At 37.5% G+C, this 15,913-nt stretch overlaps 2 long non-coding RNA genes across 2 annotated transcripts; one reads left to right on the forward strand and one right to left on the reverse strand.

The window, feature by feature from the left end:
• Positions 1 to 4,437: 4,437 nt before the first annotated feature.
• LOC103463706 (uncharacterized) lies at positions 4,438 to 6,131 on the reverse strand. The gene is made up of 3 exons (XR_014087126.1): positions 5,612 to 6,131; positions 5,023 to 5,137; positions 4,438 to 4,928 (listed from the first exon to the last, which is right to left on the reverse strand). It is a non-coding gene; the product is annotated as an uncharacterized LOC103463706 (long non-coding RNA).
• A 1,273-nt stretch (positions 6,132 to 7,404) lies between these two features.
• On the forward strand, positions 7,405 to 15,704 carry LOC145551483 (uncharacterized). Its single transcript, XR_014087333.1, has 3 exons — positions 7,405 to 13,193; positions 13,317 to 13,414; positions 15,293 to 15,704. It is a non-coding gene; the product is annotated as an uncharacterized LOC145551483 (long non-coding RNA).
• Positions 15,705 to 15,913: the final 209 nt, after the last annotated feature.

The following is a 15,913-nucleotide window of genomic DNA, read 5'->3' on the forward strand; positions in this document are numbered from 1 at the left end:
TTTACAAAATAATAGCAACTGAATTGAAATATTTGGTATAAAATAAGTGATTGTATAAATATTCATCCCCTTCAAACCATTATTTAGTAGACAGGCCTTTGGCTGGAGTCACAGTATGGCGTCTGTGTGGGCAGGTCCCAATTGGGTTTGCACACCCGGACCCTGCAGTTTTACTACTTTCTTTCTTGAAAATCTGTTCCAGCTCTGTTAGGTTGCATGGAGATCAGCTGTGAACAGCCCTTATTAAGCCCTACCACAAATCGTTTGTCAAATTCCAGTCTGAACTTTGACTTGGCCACTCCAAAACATCCGCCCTGTTGTCTCCAAACCATTTCTGTGTAGCTTTAGCTGGACATTTTTGGTTCAGTGTTTTACTGTAACATAAATGCTCCCTGAAGCCGTACTTCTTTTGCAGATGGAAACAAATTTCCATCCAGGATTTTATTTTTGATCAGTTTGTTTTATCTTCTTTTTCAGAAAAGCCTCCCCACAACATGACACCGCCATGTGTGACAGTGGGGATGGTGGCGTGTTTGTTGGTGTTCACCAAACATAGCATCTTGTCTAGTGGCCAAAAAGCTCCATTGGCCTCACCAGACCAAAACGTCTTTCTTCCACTTGATCATGGAGTTTCCCAAGTCCCTTTAGGCAAATTCTAGGCAAGTGTTTCATTCCCACTCTCCCATAAAGACAACAGGTGTTGCGTTCCCATCTCAGCTGCTGAAGCTTCGAACTCCTTCTAGAAGTCAGAAGTGTCCTGGTGGTCTCCTTCTTGCACACTCACTCAGTTTGTGAGGACAACATGATCCAGGCAGATTTACACACGTGTCATATTTCTTCCATTTCTTGATGATGAATTGAACTGAACTCCAGAGGATGTTCAGTGCCTTGGAGATTATTTTTTGTTTCCATCCCCTGACTTGTTCTTTTCAAAACCATTTTTTCTGATTTTCTTGGAGTTGTGTCCTTGGGTGAAAGACCTGGCCTGCTTGTGGCATGATGCATGGTAGTCTGCCCCAGGTTAGCTGTGGATACAATGTAGCTCACTATCATCAATGGCTACATTGCAGTATAAAGGGCTTTGGGGCACTCTGGACAAGATAAGACACAACATAAGCACAGGCCATTCACTAGTACACTTCAAAAAATTAGAATATGATTTAATGGTGCAATATTTCTTGCTAGTCATCTCAGAAAATTATGATTAGTGATTATGGCTTACAGGTACAAGATACCCAAAATTCAGTATCTCTGACAATTAGGTGTGCTATTACAGCTGCTGCTTGAAGTTACAACCGTTTCCTTTATAAGAATCATTAAATCAGAAGGTGCTTGGAAGATAAAATGCTGTGGAGCATGCACCACGGGAGGTCAATGTGTCAGGTTCCTTGAAGATTTTGGTGTTTGAAGTTCAGACTACAGTCTGCTAAGAGGGACATTTTTGAGGCTGGTGCAGATGTCAAACTGACAATCTTTCTGAGAAAGTTCTGGATAAATTGAGCTTATTACATCGGTGGGGTTGTTCAAGCAGTGTATGCTGCCAGTAATCTAAATATAATTTAAAATCTTATTGAGATGTTTGAATGTTTAGAACAAAATTAAAGTGAACAAATCTGTAGTCCATAATTTAAGAACCTTAATGAGTCTGTAGATGTATTCTTCATAAGTTGTCAGGAATTAATCTAACGTGAAGCCCCTCAGTGGTTGCAAATCATTCAGGAAGACAACATTTGGTGTTCTTTCAGGCTTGCTAGCAAGCCTGAAAGAACTTGCTAGTTCGGGAAAGGGGAAATAGCATCCCCTTTCCCGCAAACACGAGGCACATCTGTCAAAAACTGCAGCAATTACCAGGATATTGAGTTTGGACGCTGCAGTTCCTCGTTTATTTCCATGTAGAAATTTTCTGCTGCTGTTTAAATTAAGATCTCTTATTACGTTATTTTAAAAAAAAACAGAACATTGTTCTGCTGTCTTAATTTTACAGTTTAATCTTAGTGTTGGTTGGTTAGTAAGTGGGCTCATGCTCTCACCTCAAAATGATAATCACAAGAGAAACAAAGTACAGTAGAAAATTGAAACAAGGAAATCATATTTCACCTAACACCCAGACATTTCAAAGGTTTTACCCAACAATTCATTAAAAGAAAAAAATAAAGTAAAAAGCTGGAAATAAGGCTCAAGACACTGTAAGCTAAACAAGACGGAGGCATATGGTGATTTGCAAAAAGCAACAAATTCGTAAGCATGTCTTTGAAAATGTGCACATTTTAGGAACCAGAAATACCATAGTCCAAACACACTGACAAAGCAGATGACGGTTTAAAAAAATAGAAAAACAACAAAAGTAAAATAAAATATGTTTTAAAACATCCAATTATCAGTTTTCTATACCCCATTATCTTTTCAGGGTCATGGGGCGAAGCTGGCACCTTTCTCCAGTGGTCTAAAAATACAATATATAATAGACATTTTCCAAAGCACAATGTTCTAAAATGTGTGCCATGTATGCATGCAAAGATGGCTCAAAAACAAAAAACAAATTTATAGGCTGAACAGAAGTGAAGCAGCAGAATGTCTGAGCTACATCAAAACACTCATAAGCATCAATAAATAAAGGCAGATGACATCACAACAAACACACCATAGCTGAGATAAAAAAAAAAATTAAAAAAAAACGGCTTTAGTAAAAACTTAGTATTATGTGTTTTTCCTCATTCACACATTTGGATGTGTACACAACATGCTTTCACATACTGAGCTGGTTTTGACAATCAGTTGACCTTTAGAGGGTGATGTTTGCTCCATGCAGACCACATGTATAGTTTGTAACTGGATGGATGCCCAACCTCTTGTCAATGTTGTCAAGATATGTTGTATTTTCTACCAATACAACTGGATGCTGTAAATTCAGAAGTGGACCAACATGCCGCTGCAGCTTCGCACCATAGAGAGAGATAGACTGATAGCTGAAACAAAGCCAGGAATACAGCATGAGCGTGGACACACTTTGCTTTGCTAGTTAGGAGATAAAGAACACAAAAAATAAAAATCAGAAATCAAACACTCTCTAGAGACTTGTTTACCAAGACCAGACTAGCTGATGCCTGTCAGTGGACTATAAGACAGGTGTTTTGCTGCTACATATAGCTGCAGGCAGGATTTACAATTACCAGCGGTACGGTTCCTGAAGGCTGTGTGTAGTGCAGTGACAGGTCATGGTTCATGAAACGTGCCTTTTCCTCCTTCATGCACCAGCAGTCAGAATCCTTGCTTGCTCGTGATGTGGTTTAAGGCCCAAAGGACAAGCTTCGATCCCCCCCCCCCACCCCTTACGAGCCCGTAATCCCACAACCATAACTACACTCCTGGCCTCTGATATCTGAGCCCATAGTAATGAGTGAAGCGCCGGCAGGTCTCACAGCAGACCGAGGTGTGATGAGATGCTCGAGCGTGTCATTTTATGGTTGGGTCATGTGGATTTGTCCTGAGGAATAGCAGGGGATTTTGCGGCTGAAGAAATCATTGTTGAATGTACGGGTTCTGGTTGTAGAGGGAGAACAGAACAATGGGAGAGAAATTGGGTGGAGGGAAAAGGCTGTGACATTCTGTTGTTTCTTGAAGGTGCTGGTTCATTTTGCAATTACACACCAGCAACAGAGAAAAGACTGGTGCTTGTTTTCCTTTCTCTGAAGTCAAACACTTCACTGCAAAAAGTCCCCTTTCAAAAACAAGAAAAAAAAGTACAAAAATAAGGTACAATTTTCTTAAAATAAGAAAAATTATCTGCCAACAGAACAAGAAAATTTATCTTGTCAAGATTTTCTAAAACAAGAAAAAATATCTAACCAAGATAAACCTACAATATCTTAAAATTAGTGTATTTTTACTTAAAACAAGCCAATTTTACTTATACGAGTAAGATATATTATCTTATTTTAAGAAAAATTATCTCAAGTAAAGAAAATGTTACTCGACACTGAATTTCTTGAAATAGCGTAAAATTTTCTTATTTGAAGAAAAATGTTCTATGTATTAAGAAAATAAATCTCATATATTCTATTTATATTAGTAAAATTGGCTTGTTTTAAGTACAAATACACTAATTTTAAGATATTGTAGGTTTATCTTGGTCAGATATTTTTCTTGTTTTAGAAAATCTTGACGAGATAAATTTTCTTGTTCTGTTGGCAGATAATTTTCTTATTTTAAGAAAATTATACCCTATTTTTGTACTTCTTTTTCTTGTTTTTGAAAGGGGACTTTTTGCAGTGATATACCTAAATCTAATTTATTTTTATTGTTGCATAGGATTAAAATATATATTTTGTCACAGCTTTACTCAAGGTTCTTATGCTAAGACAAAAATCCAAAAATTGATCCTGTGAATACTGGAACAAGAGATGTTATTGGCTTGCTGAAATGAAGACATGAGTTCAATTACTTTTAACATATTTATTACGTTTAAGTTTCACATAAGCACAATAAAACATGACTACTGGTCAGAATAAAGTCTGGATGGGCATCTGATTCTGAAACAATCCTGTAAAATGACAGAACAATGAAGATCTGACACATCTGCCGCACTCATAAGATGCCCTAAGAGTCAAGCAAACCAAATTGTCCAAAGCAAAAAAAATCTTGGGATTAGATGTCAACAATAGGAGCTTCCTCCGCAATGAACTTCTTCCAATAAGCCATAGCCTTTTATATGTGGAAGTCTTGCCTCAGTTACGGACGGCGTTCTCAAGACGTCTGTCAGCAGCACAGAGAGGAGTGGCCCCACACACGGATGCTGAAAAGTGTAGTAGCTATGATGTCCTCCTTTCAGAAGATCAGGGAAGGCATGGTTCCAATGGCCAGTAGAAAGTTGGTTTCATGATCACCGCAGAGCTGAAAAGTGGTCTTGTTTGAAGTTGTTGGGTCATCTGCTAATTGGAGCACAGACAGAAAAACAATCACAAAACAAACCACGTTTTAGGGACTAATCAGTGTAATGATGAATCAGTATCATAAATTTCTTACCTTGAGAATGTGAAGGACACCGTCACTTGCAATTCCCAAAGTTTCTTGTAGATGGTGCAATACGTGATTGACGATGTGTCTGGCATAGGCTTCACTATGGCAACAGTTTGGTTTACTTGAAAATAAAACAAGTCTTATTTTAGTTCATGTGCTCCATTACAATATTACATGAATTCAACATGGCAAGAAAGTTATTTTAATTAAATCAAACAAGGACTACTTAAATTCACTAATTAAAAATAGTGTTTAAAATATCCTGGTAACAGTGTGGAATATCTAACCTTGTAAACTCATTGCATTTAAGTTTTTAATTACAGCACATAAAACACCCTCAGTTAGTGAAATACTAGGCGGAATTGCCCTTTAACCATTTCCCGAATGAGAAGCCACCTTAGCTGTGTTAAAAAACGGAAGCTACTAAGAACTCGTGTCGATATTATTTTTAAGCCACATCTATTGTGGTTAATGACTGTTCAAAGCTCATATTTACAAGAGCGGCTCTTTAACCGCGGATGAAAATTGGCATTTCACGACATGCTAACTAGCTTCAGTTAGCTTATCTTAGAAAGACAGACAACTTTAAACTTACCTCTGAGTACAGCAGCTATAGGGTCTATACACGTAAAAAAGTCCTCCATCTTCATTCATGTCCAACCGAGATTAGAGAATTTGCCAAAAGAAAATCTTATAAAAGTACAGTAGATAAAAGCTTAGTTAGGCTGTTGCAACTGAATCAACCGTTAATCAGGGCAGTTAAATGATCTCTGGCGTTGCCGTTAGTGATGTGCGGATTGATACTGAAATATCGATTCTTTCGATACCAGAACTTAATTCTTTAAAATCTATTTTCAGATCCAAGGATCAATACTTTCAACACTTTAGTAATTTGAGATAATGTAGATTAACAAGAGCAAGTTAGAAAGTAACAAAATTATTGAGATCTTGCCTAAATGAAACGTTGTTAATGGGAACTACTTTTTCTTCCGCTTGGTAAGTATGTAATGTGTAAGGACGTAATGCCCAAGCGCAGCGTGCTGCTGACGCTCACTCACTCAGAAATGGACATGTTGACAGATTATAAAAGTGACACGGATGTATTTCAGCTGTCATTTTATAGTAGTTTTAATAATTAAACAATGATGTACACTGCTAAAAAAAAATAAAGGGAACACTTAAGTGAACACTTAAGTGTTCCCTTTATTTTTTTGAGCAGTCTATTTAGTAGGGTTATTACTTTACTAATTTAGTTTTTTTAGTTTGCAACTCCATTTTCACATGTTTTGTATATTTCTGCTGAGTTAAAATAGCTTATAGTAAACGAGATTGTTGTCTCAATGTACTTCTGAGTTTAAAATGAGTGCATCAGAGTACATTGTGTTCTTTTTATGAAGCCAAGATATGGATTACATTTATTTTTTATTTAATTAAGAAACAAACTAACTGTCTTTGCACAAAGTATGGGATCTGTATTGCCAATACCAGCTTAAATTTTACTCGGTATTGGATCGGAAAGAAAATCTGTTGTATCGAACATTAATACTATCTCACTGCCATTTTGGGCGCTTTCCCATTTGGATTGTATGATGTCATAAAAGGGGTTACAAACATGATGAATAAAATATTGTTCAAACTAATATTAGTAACTTATATTTCAAATTCTTACTTTATAAACCAAAAGTTAAAATATTTATCATGACATTGAGCTAATCAATATTGTTGATTCTAATCTCATTGTGTGGAATACCAGCCATTTCAAATCACACATCAATAGAAATTTCATGACATGTCAATAAGAGGTCCCACATCTTGCATCAAGAAGATCAGATTAAGGTCCACAGCAGACGGAAACATGCCAAGAATTATCTTGATATATAAACTGATATAGTCTCTGAAATTGTTGTGTTAAATGTCAACCGTTTAAATATTAAATTATAATTTCCAGTACACTCTGCCAACTTATACAAGAGTATAAGTTCATGGGGTTTTTTATTTTTCATTGACAACAACACAAAGGATTCCATTTGGACATAGTCTGTTTTAATTATCTGAAGACATTTCATTAAGTATGTGATTTCGCTTTCTGTGCTTGAAATAAGAAATTTTTACTTATATAAAATAAGTTCTAGACTTGAAGTTTGATAGGTAAATATTGATATTCTAGATTCTAGCACATATTTACTCATAATAAGTAATATTTTCTTAATATTAAGCTTTTATATCTTACTGAGATAATTAAGTACAAAAACACTTAAAATAAGAAAAATATTCTAACATAAATCCCTCTTGGTGAGAAAAATTATCTTGTTAGAAAGAAAACAAGAAAAATCTCCTTAATTTAAGATATTTAATCTTACTAAGATTTCAGTTTTTGCAGTGTTGTCTGTGTTCTCTTCCCTCAGGCAAAAGCTGCCGAGTCTTGGAGGAGAGCCAATTCTTATAGTATGTTTTCCAGTGGGTGAGAATGTCTACACTAACAACACAAACCCTCATCAGCTTAATCTCTCACTGCCTCCCTTCCTTCTCAGGACCGGAACTTGTGGAAATGAGTAGCGACAGTCATTTTGAATGTTCCCAAAATTTGTTGCAACCAAGAACTTTCATGTACTATATTTGGAATTTTATGTGACGAAGCAACACAAAATAATGAGCTGAAACCAGGATGTCTCATGTACTCTCAAGCCACTAAATTCAATCCAGGGCCATCAGCTCGCCTTCAGATGTCACCTAATAAATATAGTCACCGGTGTGTGGTTTAATGACAATATAAATGCATCTGCTCTTTTAAGGAAAATAATATGCTGCACAGCTTAGGGCAGTATTTCTCAAATAGTGGGGGAGAGGGTTCGAGAAGCAGGTCTTTACCCATGCTTGACTGATAAATAAGCCTCCGGTCACTAGGTGGCAGTAGTGCTTAAACTAAACAACAGGCTGCCTGTTCAAGCCAGTAGAAGAAGTAGTTTACACAGTCGCTGGTGTGAACCGAGCTGAGGATACAAAGCGCGGATGCTTTGAAATATGTCAACTACCATAGAGAGGGCAGTGAAAAGATAAACGGCGCCAGAGGTTAGTAAAAAGCAAGTATGACAGATTATTTGATTCATTATTTGTTAAAGCAGTACCAGTAGTACTCCTCATGTTAGCACAGTGTAGGGTTCTCGTGCATTTCTGACTTTATTTTTGTACAACTTTAATCGTATTTAAAACGCAAGCAAAAAACAAACAAGAAAAGGCCTTTTAATCTGGCCCCTATACTCCGTTGTAAGCAAGTATCTGTAACTCGCAGAAGAAGATTTTACTTTCTACAAACTCCTGAGGCTAGTTGTTGTTTCAGCAGTAAATATAGCAATAATTCACTTCATGGCAGGGGTTAATATATTTTTGGAGTTAAAAATATGACGCCATTTCATTCTTCTTATGACAATGCAAAAGCCCAAGCATTATTGCACAGAAACGCTGTTGTAAAATGTAACAGTATTTTACCATAAATGTCCATACTGCACTATTTATATGTATACTATTTAATTCAGTGGGCCAGTAAAGTGCTCATTCATTTGAACATTTTTCACAGGTGTCACATGTGACAAATGAGCTAAAAACTATGTGTTTTAATGGGAATTTATGTTCTAGACCAACAGAAAATAGGACATCAGAGTAATATTGAATACCTTTTGTGGCATGTTTTTTTCCAATCACTCCCCTCGAGTCAATTTGCAGACCTACCTTTTGTTGCAATTTCAGCTGCAAGTCATTTGTTTCTTTTATTTTTTGCCCCCCCCCATTCGTCAATGCAAAATAGCTCAAGCTCAGTCAAATTGGATGAAAAGGATCAGTGATCAGCGATTTTTCAATTTGCTTTTAGGTCTGGTAAACGACTAAGTCATTCTAACATGAAAATACATGGATTCAAACCATTGTGGGTCCGACTGTGTATGTTTTCCCATTGTCCTGTGGAAAAGTAAACCCAGAGTATTTTGCAGACTCTAGCAGCTTTCCTTTAAGGATTGTATTTACCTTCATCATCCCATCAACTCAAACCAGCTCTGAGCTGAAGAAAAGCCATTAATATTCTCTAATTAATGCTCTCCTTGCCAGTCGCATTCTGTGTTCCTTGGTCTTCATGGTGCCGTTTGTTCATAAATGTTCTCTGGCAAACCTTCGAGGCCTTCACAGAACAGCTGGGTTTGTAGGATACACAGTTTAAATTTCATATGAAAAACTCTGTTTACCAATTACATAACTTCTAAAAGCTATTAGTTTTATTTAGGGGGGGGGGGAAACAAGTGAAGCGGCATTAAAAGCAGCTCTAAATAAATAAATACATAAAGAAAATACCAGCCTTTTCAAATTTGAAAACTATGCATCTTACCTCTTCCATTTGACATTCTAAAAACATTTGAAAGGTGTGAATACTTTTGCACTGTATGCAGTTGTGACTTGGAATAGAGAAATAAAAGAATAAACTACTTTTTCAAGGAATGGGTAAAGTAGGCAATTGTATTATAGACATGAGAGTTAGTGATTAGTTAAATACAAGTTTTAGAAAGAGAGAACAAATAGTCTGAATCCAACTGTGCTAGCCCTGCACCTATGTGTTTCTAACTTCTTCACTTTTGAAGTCATGAGATGAAGCTTTGAATTTTTCTCAAAATCAGGTCATCATTTCAACAAGCCATTTTGCCATGAATTGTTGCATATTCATTATACACAAACACGGACATTACCGGAATGCATGTGTCAAAATGGCAGGGAAAATGTCTGTATTCTACATTATGATTGACTCTACCTTATTTTTTATTGAAAAATTTTGTGTTTTATGATGATTAAAGAAAAGAGACTCGGGTACCAATCTGAAACACATTAAAATATGTGAAAACAAATACAGATAGAATATTTAAAACACTTATTTTTCCCCCCAGTTTTTTATGCTTTTGGAAGCACAGCTCATTCTGCTTTGTTTGAGGAACTCCCTCGAAAAAATGCCAATTAGCCTTACCGCATCACCCTCCCCCTACCTCACAATAAGGACGGAGAACCACTGTTCGCCAGTGTGAACTTGTGAAAGAAAACATTGTACGCCTATAGGAGCTAGAGAGAATTAGTATTGCAGGCCGTCACCGGACATAGCAACATGCTTCAAACTGAACAAAGCTGGAGAGATGTGCAGACAGCTGTGATTGTGCATCTGAACTACAGAGGCCATCTGTTTTAACCCCTAGAATTGTTTCTTCAACAATTAAAGAAGATAGCGCCTCCAATTAGGAGTTCTCTGTCTCATTAAAGCTTGTTGTTTCTTTGTAAATGTGACAGGTGGCAAAGCCCTGCTTTGTTCCTAAAGGGGAGGGGGTTATGTGTGCAGGTTTATCGAGGTGACAGTGTGGGTACGAATGTGTCACCGAGAAGATCTGGTAGGTGTTAATGCTGCAGAGCGAAGCAGCAAAGTGAAGAGCACAAGGGTGATGTTGGTTTGCACAAGCCGATCAGGGGTTGCTTGTGTTCTTGTGTGCACTGCGCGGTCCGTGTGTTGGCATGTGCTAACACGTGGAGGTGTTTTCCAGCTGTCAGATGGGCTTCCTCCTTAATCTATGCAGACAGGTTTGTAATTGGAGCCCTAAATGGAGAAGGGAGGAACCCGCATCTGATGGTGCACCCCCAGCCTAAAAGATGAAGAAATAATAGAGGTGGAGGATGGGCTTGGATGTGTGTGTTTAGAGGGGTGCAGATGGGTTAGTTGGTGTGGAAGTGGGGGGTTCGAAGTACAAAGACAAGGCGACATGTTGTCCTGGGGATCAGGGGGCTCTCAGTCTGTCTCCGAGGCAACAGCATCAGTGTCTGGGTCGATTTGCTCGATCCCCACCTGCTCGCCCACTCAATCTGGCCAAAACCAATTGATTGCCTCTATGAATGGATTCTAAAAGCATCGCTGATTTTTGTTTCAGTGCGTTTCATATGCATTTCAAACACTTTCACTTTCAAATCTCCCAGTCGTAGACCTCACAATAATGCAGCCACCTCCTCTGGTCTCGGCTTCCTCTCACAAGCACACCCACAGCACGGGATGATGAACTCACTAGACAGGTGCCATACTGCTGAGAATGACAATTTGCCTTTTGGAAATCAGTTTCTGGCTCCATTGTGTTCCCTAAAATTGAGTTAGTCCATCAGTAGACGCTCAACAGCCCCACGTTTTTCCCTCCCACCTCCCTCTTTCTGCTTCTGTAGAGCCTTTAATGATAAAGTTAGGAGAGGACTGTGCTTTTATGGTAATGTTTTAAATTAGAAAAGCGTAGCACATTATGCAACTCGGAGAGAGAGAGAGAGAGGGAGGGATGCATTTTGTGAAAGTTGTAATAAAATGTTAATGTACTGGGGAGCAGGCAACAGTGCACAAATGGTAACATGTAATTATTGTTGGGATTCAAGCAACTCCTACTTAAGGGCTGAAAATGCATAAGTATATAACATAAGTACCATAAAGCAAAGATCTCTCTGTTCCAACTCCATTACAGCAGACTCACAGCAGCTTGTGTGGCATTTTTTCCTGATGGGGTCAGGCAGTGTGCAGCCAGAGCTAACAGCAAAGACAGCAGTTGGTAAAGCCTCATTAACTACAACATTTAAAAGCAGAGAAGTTGTCTGTCAAAACAAGAGGTTTGGAGATCCATCCATCTCAAGTTCTCCTGCAGAACCATAGGATAGACCATCTAATCATGTTGTATTGCACAGGATGCAGGACTGGGCTGGCTATGGTAAAACGGTGCTCTGATGGCTGGAAGGTAAAGACACCAATCAGGGTAACTTTCTTGTTGCATAATGTCCACATCCAGCTATCTGTAGTTACATTATCTGCTAATTGGTTAGAATGTATTACCCGTAAGCATTTTCATTCAGTTATCTTGGCAAATAGCAACCTTACCAACTCTTATTCTTCTATGAGGTTCAATCACTTTTACACTAGTTCTCGCTTCATATGAGCAGCCAAAGCAATTTTTCAAACACTGCTGATGTGACTCAATATTCTGAACACAGTGGTATTTTGTTCCGCATTTTTAGTGTCTTGAGCAAACCACAGTGGATGTTTTTTTTAATGTGCATCTTTTTCAGTTGTATTCATGACAAAGTATTATTGACCAAAACATATTTTTAGATGTTTTGTGAAAATGATGAAGTATTAGTAATTTAACACTCTTTTTTTTTTTTTTTCTTTTTTTTTAATGCTGACCTCATTCATACCAGTCTCATCCCTTTTGCTATTCAAGAGCTGGCAACTCTAACATAAATGTAAAAGGAGAGATGGGAGATTAACCAGCTTTTGAAGAAAAAAAAAAAACACCTCGGTGAAATAATCTTAGATTGAATATCTCACATCGCCACTGTAAGATGGAAGGTGGGCGCACCTTTGGGAAACGGTGTCAGAAAACATTGGTGTTTTCTTTGCTCTAGATGAAACTTTTTAGTGGCTGAAGACACTGCATACCTACAGAGATTTGTACCTTTCTTCATCATATAGATTAGAAGTTTTCATGCATGGGGTTTCCAACAAGAAAGCGGCATACAATTTAATGTGTGACAGCGTTCTCCAGCTGGCAGCACCAATCTTCAGCAAATTGCAGAAATCTATCAGAAACCGAACAACTTTCTATACACCATCAATGTTCAGAAAGAGAAACATCACGAGATTTCATAATCACAGTATGAGCTATGTCTTATAGTTACTAAGAGAACAAAACGCAGATTGCCAAGTCTTTTAAATTATTTTCAAATGTTTATTTGAACTCCGCCAGAGTTCAAATAATCCCCTTAACTATTACTGTGTTTCAGGGGTTTTTTTTAAACTCAGTTGAGAATATAACAGTAAAAAGTTGACTCAAAATAAGCAAGTAATGTGGATTAACATGAATGTTGTCATTTCAATTATTTCTGTTTTGACCAACAGTATAATTATGACTGAGTGGACTGCTGATGTGGGTTTTATCTATGCCGCGCTCCAGCTATCAAACATGCCACTGTCCCAGATAGTACAATTTTCTCTGAACCCCCTCCGGTGCATTTTCAAAACAGGATAATTGTGTTTTTCTGCTTTGTTTACAATTCAGAATTTTCCCAACTTGTCTGCAGGTGGTGAAATCTAAATGCAATTACTTGGAGGGTGAATGGGAATAGTCTTGACTCAGGTAATGCATCAACATCAAGGGGGACTGATATCTGGCGGTGAAATATGATTTTCTCTGCATCTGCTGAAATAAGTTTCCAACCCTGGTAAAATGAAAACAAACTGCTCTGTTTGCCTTCCACAGCCTGTTTACCAGATGCGAAGGTGTGGATGGTTGGTGAAGTGAAAGAGAAAAAGAAGAAATGAACTCTATACACCTAATATCTAAAAGAATATAGGAAGGTGCGCCATTCACAGAAAGTAGACGTTAAAGATGGATATGGAAGTTCAGGGCTGCACACTCTCTGCTAAGAATGAGATTATGGAGAGAAATTTGATTTGCTCTTTCATCTCTATCTAGCTACTGAGCTTCATGCTCAGAGAGATGTGGGTTTATGAATGTGCTATAACAATATACCCAGCACACCAATACTTGATTTCTTGCTGCAGTGCAGACTGTGATTCAGAAGGCTGTAGTTCAGATGTCTTAAGAGGGGCGAAGTGCGGAGATTTTAATCGACAGTCAGTCAGACAGCAGAGGCAACGATCTCAGTTATGAATTTCGGAAAAACTTTCTGCCAGGAATATTGTTTTTTCTTTCCCTCACAAAATCAAAAAGAAACATAAAAGTCATGTGAAGCCTTTCTCAGTTTTGCACTTCAGATTTATCTAAACGGAGATTACAGTCAAATATAAGGAGCCTATGATGATTCACACTCAACTCTTTCGTTGCAATATTTGCCTAATGAAAAACAAATATTTCTCCAACATAACATGGTGAGCATAACTAAACAATAATTATGTGATGCAAAAGGTACACTTTAGCAATAAGAAAAGAATAGCACTGGCTGTATTTGTCATGACTGGACATGCTTCCAAACAACATATTTGTTTTTCCTATAAATGTACAAGCGGATAGCTGGTCTGGATTATATAGCCAGTAAGTAAGAATTTTAAAGGGACTGATGAAAAACTGCATTGGTTTTGACAGTGTGGTGTTTAATATTCTCAGTATATTCATCCGTCCTTAAGTCCATACTCGACACATTCTCTTTATTATCAGAGACCTTGATAAAAAAGAAGTTTGAAACGGTAGCTGGAGAAGTCATTAGAATGGTAAAATATTAATAAGCATAAGCTTTCAATTAATTGATGCCAAAACTAATGTATAAGCTTTTTGACACCTTTTCCCCATACCAGCGATTTCAGTTTGTAAAACCGGTAAACTCTTAATCAAGTGCTTGTAATCTGAGATCAATGTCTCCGCCTGGCTCTGATATCAAAACTGAAGCTACCTTTTTGTGAAGGACTAAAAAAAAAAAAAAGATTGAACAAATATTTTTATCAGAAGTCCACAGGGCATCTTTAACTAATGGAGCTGAAACAATCCTTCACACCATCATATTCTGTCAGCCCAGTCACTTTTTTGCTATTGATTTCCCAGCATTTATAAGGAACACTGGGCTGAAGGGCTGTTTCTACAGCAGCAGGGGTCAAGCCGAGCACAGGAAAGAAAATTCATGGCAGCTTTTTTTGCTGCTTATTTTTGTGTTTATTTCTCTGCCTGACTTGTCTCCGTCTAACGGTACATATGAGCACGAGCATGGCATATCTAAGCCATGATGGGTAAAATAATAGCTTTTTAGATGAATTGTGATTGTGTATTGATCCATTCAACATGCATGTGCAAATGTTTTTCTGAATATGAGCTTTACTTTGATGCTAAACTCTTTAAGTATCTGGATTATTTCAAGGTGAAGCGAAATAGACGGTAAGAAGGAGGACGATGAACAATAATCGACGATAAACATCTGTTTATTGTCGATTATAAACGGCTGAAAAACAGCAAGGCAAGTTTTTCAGAGCAAAGATTTGGGCCATTAACAAAAAGAAGTATGCAATAGTCATTGTAAAAAGAAGTATTCCTTTTTTTCAATCTAAGATTTATGTATCACAATATAGAAAACTGGTATGCTCCATGTTCTAAATTTATTTAATCTTAGAAACTGCAAAAGGCAAGAAAAAAGCATCCAAGAGTTTCAATAAGTATTAAAATCTTTGTGGAATCTTATGAATGAGTTTTAGAGTTATTTGTATTCACTCCTCTCCTTATTGTTTCAGATCATTGCGATCTGGAGACGCCGATTCTTTTCTTTTCCTGCATTTGTATTATAGATCTACAGCTGGGATCAAAATGTCGATAAAATAGTTTTGCTCAAAGGTGCCCACATCCTTCGGTAAGTTCAGATCCTGTTCTCCACCCCCCTGCATAATGGCTAGTGAAAGGTGTTTGAGCCGATGTGCTGTGTCAGATTTTTTTCAAGAGATGCCGCTTTGCATTTTTAGTAAAGATCTTAACGTTTGTGTGCTCTGCTCAAGCAAGTCTCACGGGTCACTCAGGACCTAATTCATGTTGGCATATTCTTTACAGAAAATGGGCTTTCTCCTGGCAACTCTTCAAAAACAAGTCATACTTGTGCTATCTTCTTCTTTTTGTGCTGTCATGAACCGACAGTGAAGTCAATTTAATTGGACTTTAAAGCTGCAGTACGTAACTTTTATGAAACAAAATGAATTTTTTTTTTTGCATATTAAAACTGTCTCTAAATCTTGACTACATAATATAAGACAATCTATGGAATCACTAGAAAGCAGGAGCAGCTAATACATGGAGTTCTGCTGATAGTCTGCAGAATGGCTAAGCTGTGGGTTTTCCATCTGAACACCAGGGGCTAGGTGTTT

This window comes from Poecilia reticulata, chromosome 4 (genome assembly GCF_904066995.2).
Source record: "Poecilia reticulata chromosome 4, P_reticulata-male-v2, whole genome shotgun sequence".
Taxonomy (NCBI): Eukaryota; Metazoa; Chordata; class Actinopteri; order Cyprinodontiformes; family Poeciliidae; genus Poecilia; species Poecilia reticulata.